Genomic DNA, 8,404 nt, shown 5'->3' with positions numbered 1-8,404 from the left:
CATGGAGGTGGCCACTAAAAAGGAACTCTCCTAAGAAAGTTCCACTGAACAAGAGTCTCGGGTGATGGACAGGTTTGGGAAACATGTCTATGCTTCAGCGACCTTAGCCTTAAGGTCTCTGAACTTTTTGGCACATTTCACCAGGTTAGAGAGAGACCTAATTAAGGAACTCTCCGATACCCTTTCTGGATTAGTTTGTGATGAGTTACAGGCATCTGTCAATTCTCAGTTGGCTACCCTGCAATCAGTTTCTAATTCTTACTTGAAGCTAATTTCACATGTGGCTGAAGGAACCTCAGTGTATTGCCTAAACACAATTTTTCAGCAGGACAGAAATGATCAAGACAAAGAATTTTCACTGTAATGAACAAAGCTTTATTAGACAATACACTCTTACACTTCTATATCAGGCAAACATTAATATTAATATCAAACCAGCTACACTTGTATGTCAGGCAAGCATTAATATTAAAAATAGTAAAAGGGAAAGAAAAAAGTTAATACATCACAGGTAAAGTAAGAGACTTCATCCTAGCCTACACTTTGACCGGGAAGCCCTGTTGTGGTCTGGTAGGAGAGACTAGCAAGGAAAGTCCTGGGCAGTGCATCCACTCCACAGGTGAGGCTTCGACCAACCAGCAGGGAGTCCCGGTATTTATACCCTAGCTGTTTACCAGTGACCTTTAGGGATCAACAAAGACTTTTCAGAACAGACCAGAGATGTTGGCCACCCATCCCAGAATGTTCAGTCAAGCCTGCCAACCCCTATGACTCTGCAATTTCACTTGAGAAAAATGTAAAAGAATGTAACAAACAAGTACCTTATCAGACTTCTAAAAATGCGAAAGAATATAATAAACTGGTGCCTTTTAGTCACGTAGACTAATAAACAGGTGTCTTATAAAACTGCTAGAAATGTAAAAGAATGTAAAGTTTTTTAGTCACACAGGTGTCTTATCAAACTTCTAATAAACAAGTACCTTTTCGTCACATAGCCTAGATAATAAACAAGTTTTGAAATAGCTCTGTTATATAGAAAATGCCAAAATTAACCCTTTCACTCAATTCTGTGTACTGAGGCAGAAGTCAATCTCTCATTCACTCAAGGTAAAAGCTTTTCTTATCACATTTGTATCACACTCAAGGGCAGCTGTTTCCAGTGTTTCCATAAGGAGGCACGCCTGTATGCACTTGTGTGATTTTTGCGGAGCCCTTCATGTCTTCGTTTGTCAGTGCTTCCTTTGACAAAACGTCTTTGTTTGGCCCCAAAGTTAAGGACACTTTATCCAGGTGTGAAAAGGATGGAAAGACCCTGTCTACCACTGGAGTATGTTTTTCAATGCCTCAGTGATCCTCTTCCAGGAATTAACAAGGTACTGGAAGAATATGGTTCAAAAGGTTCCAGGGTCCTTTCCTGGATGCATTTGGAGGAGGTTCCCCCAGGGATAAAGGGGGGAACCCCGCAAAACCAAGGGTCCGGAGATTATTTTTTTCAATAGACCTTTACAGTGCTCTTGAAAGCAGACCTGATTGTCCCTCTCTGGTGGCAACTGAGGGTCATTTAACCCTGCGCCAGGGAGTCTGGCTAGAGATGACAGATACATGGGTGCAGAGGATAATTTCCAGAGCTTAGGTAATACCCTTTTCCCTTTCACCTCCAATATCAAGAAAAATCCCTGATGTTCTAGATGGAACAAGCAAGCTGCTAGAAAGAGTCCTCCAAGAGTTCCCACCAGATCATATGGAATTCGGAACTTATTCCAGAAGGTTGTTACACTTCTTGCTGGGAGCCAGTCATTACCAATTCAGAGTTCTGCCCTTTGGTCTCACCACAGCACCAGGGTGTTCACCAAATGCATGGCAATAGTAGTAACTTACTTGAGACTGTGAAAATTCTGGGAGTTTCCATATGTAGACAACTGGCTTATTACTGCCCTGATCAGGCATCAAGTAATAGAGGTAAGAAATCACCATAAACTATGAAAAGCCATTTCAAACCTACCCTAAAGTTGGAGTTTATAGGAGCACTGTTCAACACAGTCTGTGGTAGCTTCAATGCCTCCTCTGAGAGTTCAGACCTTAAGAGCACAGGTCAGGAAAATAATCTGCAGTACCAAAGTTTCTGCCTGCGCAGTTTATCAGGCTCTAGGATCAATGGCAGCGGTAATAACTCTAGCGCTGTTAGACAGGTTTACATGAGGATTTGAATGGATGCTTGCCATGCAAAGGTCAGTACTTTATTAATCAGTGTCAACCCTGATATGTATTACTCAGATTTACAAGAGAGATCTCAGGTGGTGGGAGCAGGTCCTGCAAGGCCATCTGTTCATTTCCCCTCAGCTCAAGGCCATAGTGACCATGGATGCTTCCCAGTTAGGGTGAGGGAGAATTACCTGGGGAAGACAGTTCAAGGCACTTAGTCCCCCAAAGAGGCTAATTTGCATATCAGTGCCCTAGAGATGAGAGCAGTGCTTATAGCATTGCAGACCTTTCAAGACGTATCCTGTCAGGGGTGATTGCAGTTCAAATGGACACCATTTCAGTAGTTTGGTATACCAACAAACAAGGAGGAACCAAATCTTATCCCTTATGTCAGGAAGCACTCAGTGTGGCAATGGCTAACGTCATACAACCACTTTCTGACCACAACACACATTCCAGGGAAGTCCAGTGTGATAGCAGACAAGCTGAGCAGGTGCATTCTTCTACCTTACGAATGGTCTCTCAACAAGATTGTGGCAGAGATGATTTTTTATCAGTGGAGCCAGCCTTGCTGTGATCTTTTCACTTCTCCCCTAAGCAACAAATGCAGCAGCTGCTTTGCCCTGATCTCCCCACAGGGGGCATCACCAAGGGATGCTGTATTCACGTTTGGCCCTCATGGCCTACTTTATGCCTACCGACCAATCGCACTAATTTCCAAATTCCTGCAGAAAGCTGCCATGTTGAAGAGCAGAGTTATCCTCATTGCTCCTTTTTTGGCCTCGACAGATTTGGTTTCCCTTCCTTTGGCCTCGCTTACTCCACCCACTGCAGATTCCGGAATCCACTTCAGACCTCCTGTTGCATCCGACAGGCATGATCCATCCAGACATACTGAACCTCAGATTGACTGCCTGGCTTCTCTAATTCCATTAATAGCCAGACAACCTATGCTCTCCTCTCCAGTCTGTCAGATACTTTTATCTTCCCATAAACCATCTACACATAAACTCTACTCCTGTAAATGGAGAAGATTTGCTTACTGGGCCCACCAAAATAAGGTTGATTCCTTTTCAGCTCCTTTGCATAGTATCCTTGAATTTTTAGCCTTACTTTTTAAAGAAGGAGCTAGGTCCTCCACATTGAAGGTCCAGCTAGTAGCAATATCAAATTTTCACATAGGATTTGAAGGTGCTTCTCTTGCCTCTCATAGACTCTTCAAAACCTTTTTGCTAGGTGCTCTTCTCAGCCCTCCCTTTATGGACCCTACTCCCACCATGGAACCTTAATCTGGTACTGCAGCAACTTACTCAACCCCCCTCCCTCCATTGAGCCTGTAGCTAAATGTTACCTCAAGTATCTTTCTTGGAAAACAATTTTTGTAGTAGCCGTTACTTCTGCCAGAACTGATTCAGGCCTTGTTTTCAAAACTGCCTTACTTGATCTTTTTCAAAGACAGGGTCACTTTACGACCAAATGCTACCTTTCTCCCTAAAGTGGTTTCAGAGGCTAATATTACTCTGTTAACTTACTGGAATTCTTCCACAGATTTTTTTCTAACAAAGGTGAACACGTTACATTTATTGGCTGTTCACAGGCAATTATGTTTTTACTTGTACAGAACAGAAAGTATCAGGAAGACTACAAAGTTATTTGTCTCTTTCTCTGACATAAAACTAGGGAAACCTGTTGCCAAAATTACTTTAGCCAGATGGCTTATGGAGTGTATTTATTATATATACAACAAATTAGGCGTTGCCTGATCAAAACCATTACAAGCTCATTCCACTTCATCAGTCTTCCAGTCTAGAGCTTCCACGGACATTTGTGCAGCAGCAACTTGAGCTACTTCCCATACTTTTGTTGCTCATTTGGTCCAGTGGTGCTCAGGAATATTCTTACTTGAGTCCTCCCAGGGAGTTAGGTAACTGGGAACTCTGTCCCATAAGCTGAGGACAGACTGAAAATTGACAACATCAGATAGAGAGGTTATATACTGTCCATAACTGTTCCATCTGTGTTGTCCATTTTCATTCTTCCGTAACTCTCCTCCCACCAACCCCTGCCCTAAGAACTCCTAGCACAGTGAGTGTTTTTTTTTTTTTTTTTTTTACGTACTCCACTCCCTTGGTACATAGCTCCAGATATAGTCTCCTGTCTCTGTAACTGCAATAAGTCTTTCTGCTGTTATTAGCAAACAAGATCTGAGGTACTTGAAGTTGGTACATTGTGGGTCTTTTGGTTGCCATGAGCTTTTGCAATGGCCAAGTCAGAGCCAAGGGAGCGGATCCGAACCAATAAGTTGAGGAAGAATGAAAATGGACAACACAGATGGATTGCTATGGTGAGTACATAACTTCTTTTTATACTTGTGGAGGGATCATGTGTTTCTCAATTCAGACTAAACCTTCTCCCTCCAGACCCCAGTTCAGTCAGTCCAGACAGACTCAGCAGATTTTGCATGGGAAACGATGTACAGGGGAGTTCAAGTGCAGGGCAAATGGAGGCATTTGGATGCTACAAAGCATGGAAATGTCAAAGGTCAGAAATGTTAGTAGGCCTCAAAATTGAACCACCACTTATGTTCTCCAGCTCCCTTTTATTGGTCGCAGACAACACAGTCATATGGTACCTGAACAAACAAGAGGGTACAAGGTTTTTATCAGTTGGTAGTGATAGTCTGGATGTAGTCTTACAGCATTCTGTGACATTTCAGGCCCCATACATCCCATCAGACCAAAAACCTGTGGCAAACAGACTAAGCAGATCATGGACGGACCCTCTCAAGTGGAAACTCAGGACAGCAGTCTGCCTAGAGTTGGGCTAGATGTGGAGAACACTTTTCAAAACAGACAGTTAGAAAAATTCTGTTAGAGACATCCTTGCAGCCATGCTTGGAGAACAGATGCCTTCTTGTTCCATTGGATAGGAATATTCCTGTATGCATTTCCATCGACACTCGAGGTAATTCTAAAGATTCAGAAAGAATTGCCAAAAATCATTGTGGTGTTCCCCTTTTTGACCCAGTCTGAGGAAGTTCTCCTCATTTAATGGAATTGGATAAGAGAAATTGCCACAAGCTTCTTAACACTCTGGATCTACTCAGTGCCAGGGACGACTGGAGCACCCCAACTTGGAGCAATTGCTACTGATGGCCTGGATGATTCTGTCTTGATACCTTTTAAGCACTTGTTCCATGAGAATGTGCAGCAGGTATTGAAGGAGGCAAGAAAACCTGCAATTAGAAAATCTTATGTTTACAAAGTGGAAGAAGTTTTCTAGGTGATGGCTAACTGTTATCAGAGTGGGTGTTATGGTGTCTATCCTTCTGGTTTTAAAATATTTGTGTGAGCTGCTCAATGATGGCTTATCTTATGCATCTAGCAAGGTGTTTCTTGCAACTGTCTGTCTTAGCTTATCTGCCTATGGATCCCCTTCTTTGGTCTCTTTTTGTGGTCAAACAGTCTGAGTGGAATGTTGCACTTGAGACCCCCTTGAAAGCAAATTCTTCCTGCTTGGGATCTTAACTTTGTCCTTGAAAATTTGGTCTTATCTCCTTTTGAACCTGCCTTTCAGGTTAATTTGAGTTTCATGTCTTGGAAAACTATTATGTTTATTGCTCTGACATCTGCAGGGCGAGCCTCTGAGTTGCCAGTTTTCATGGTGGGGCCAACCTTGTCCGGGTTTCCACAAGAACAAGGTTGAATTACACAAATATTTTTTTTCATGCCAAAAGTTGTTTCTGAATTTACCCTAAATTAAGCTATCTGCCTCCCAGTTTTCTTTCCAGAAGCTGAAAACAAAGAGAGGATTTTGCATACCTTAGATGTGCACAGGCAGCTAAGGCACTAACTTGACATAACTAAGCACTTCAGAAAAGCTGAACAGTTTTTATTCCCTGTTCTTGGTCTAAGAAGGGTCAACCTGTCTCTAAGCAAACAAATGCCCATTGGTTGTCCTCTGCTATTGGTTTTTTTTGCTCCCACCATGGTAAATCTTTTCAGGTAAAGTTAAGGCACGTTCCACTAGAGCCTTATCCTCTTCAGTGGCATATTGGAAAGGTGTGGATTCTAGAAGCACCCTAAAGGCAGCAACTTGGTCCTCTGTTTATACCTTTACAACGCACTACAAACTGGATTTTTAAATTCCTGAGCAGGTTTTGTGAGGACCATTCTCCAGGGGCTCCTGGATCCTTATCCTTCCTCCTCCCAGGTAGGGTAAGCTATGGGAATCAACCATGTGCCATTCAGGCAGTGTGAATAATGAACATAATACATTTGCATAAGTCCCACTATCTGTAACAGTTGATCGAATTTCACAGTGCCTCAGTAGCAACACCCACCCTTTGTACCCCTTATTTTATATATAGTTTGATTGCATCCAACCTCGTTGTACTGTTGGTTGGTTTTGGTTATTTGTGTTGGTGTTTGTTTTATGGCTGTGAATTGGTTGGTTTCAGACAGTTCTTGCCTACAGTCCTTTTTAATTTGTCCTAGTTAGCTTTAAAAGCCTTAATAACTGACTGTCTGTGGCAGGCATTAGGCTTCCCCTATGAGAGAAGTTTGGCTAATCTCCTATCACAGAGAGCCATAAGAGGGGATTCTGAGCTCTGGAAAGCTGCCAGCGTGGGGTTTGTGCAGGCCCGAAACCCATATGTCACTGAGGCAGTGTGAAATTTGAAAATCTAGTGTCACAGGTAAGTAGGACTTGCTCAGTTGTACTTTCCTCACTGCACCACTGTGCTACCCTCTCTACATATAAGCTATTGATAAAAATGGTCAGCTACCTACCTAATGCTATGGTTGGTAAATGTTTTCTGCCAGTAGTCTGTTTAGTAATCTTAGAGATTTGATTGTTAGACATGCTCTGAATTTTTTTTTTTTGTAATTGGTAATGGCATACTGTGGCTCATTATGATACAGTTACATTGCTTTCTGTACATCAATCTCACCTTTGATCTGTAGTATCATATACCTCCAAGACTTGTTCACTAATTTTCAGTACTACTGATTGAAAGTCTCTCTTGATTTGTGTATTCATAGTTTTATTGTATTATTCATTGTTACAGTATATTTGTAACCATTTGCTGATGGTCCAAGTATGTCAGATATATATATATTTTTTGGTTACCAATGACATCTTTCCATTGTAGTTATTGTTTAACTTGATGTTTGATGTTGATCCTAAACTACTTTTTTTTTTTTGTTTGTTTTGGGTTTATTTCATTTTGTATTTATTACTTGTATGTAAGAAGGTTGTAAATGAAAAAGAGCCTCAGTGGTTCAGTTCATGCACCTGTACATGCAGTTAAAAAAAAAAATAGTTGAGGCCATATTCTTTTGATACCAGAATAAATCAGACCTAGGCTTGGTATATGGTCTGCCTGGGACTTCATATTGCTTCTGTAGGATTATTATAGGTTCATAGGTAGGTACTAAGTTATCTGCCCAAAGACATTTATAAGTCTAGCCAGAATGTGTTGGCTTTCACCACCCCCTTAGATTAGTTCCCTGAGCCTCTGTCCAGCAGAGCCACTGAAATGATCCCCGGGGTAAACTTCCTGTTTCCCATCCACTCGTCATGGTTTCTCTTGAAGAGTGTTAGTGAGGAGCTCTGCCTAATGTAGATTGTAATCTTGTTCCAGAGCATGGGAAGTCTCTGGGACAGGAATGTATCCCTCCAGCACGTCCTATTTATTATTGTGGTGAGGTTTAGATCCCTAGAGCGTCTGGCTCGAGGGGATATGGTTTTCTTTAGGTGGAGCATGCCCATCAATTCTGGGTTGGACATGGCCTTGTATGTCAGGCAGAGATCACCTCTGAATAGGCGGTATGCAATGGAGTCCAGCTGGAGTTTCTTCAGTCGGGCATCTGTTTGAGGCCAGTGATCCTCTTGGTGAGGTACTTGTGTGGTCTTTTCAGCTGTTGTAGGTGTCTTGTAAGGTACATCCCAAATGGGGTATTATACTCTGTGATGGGTCTAATGAGTGATGCGTAGAGGGGCACAATGACCTCTTTTGATCTGGATGCAAACCCTTTTGTGATTAGGTGGGACACATAGAAGGATTTTCTAACCACTTTGGCAATGTGATTGTCAAAGGAGAGATTACTATATACTTGGGTCCCCAGATCCCTTATTTTGTCTTCCGTATTTAGGGGGCTACCACCTCTGTGGTAATTTGTGGGTACTTTGTTTTTTCCAA

Source organism: Protopterus annectens, chromosome 8.part0 (assembly GCF_019279795.1).
Source record: "Protopterus annectens isolate FY-2018-M chromosome 8.part0, PAN1.0, whole genome shotgun sequence".
Classification (NCBI taxonomy): Eukaryota; Metazoa; Chordata; order Ceratodontiformes; family Protopteridae; genus Protopterus; species Protopterus annectens.
Note: the sequence above shows the minus strand (reverse complement) of the source record.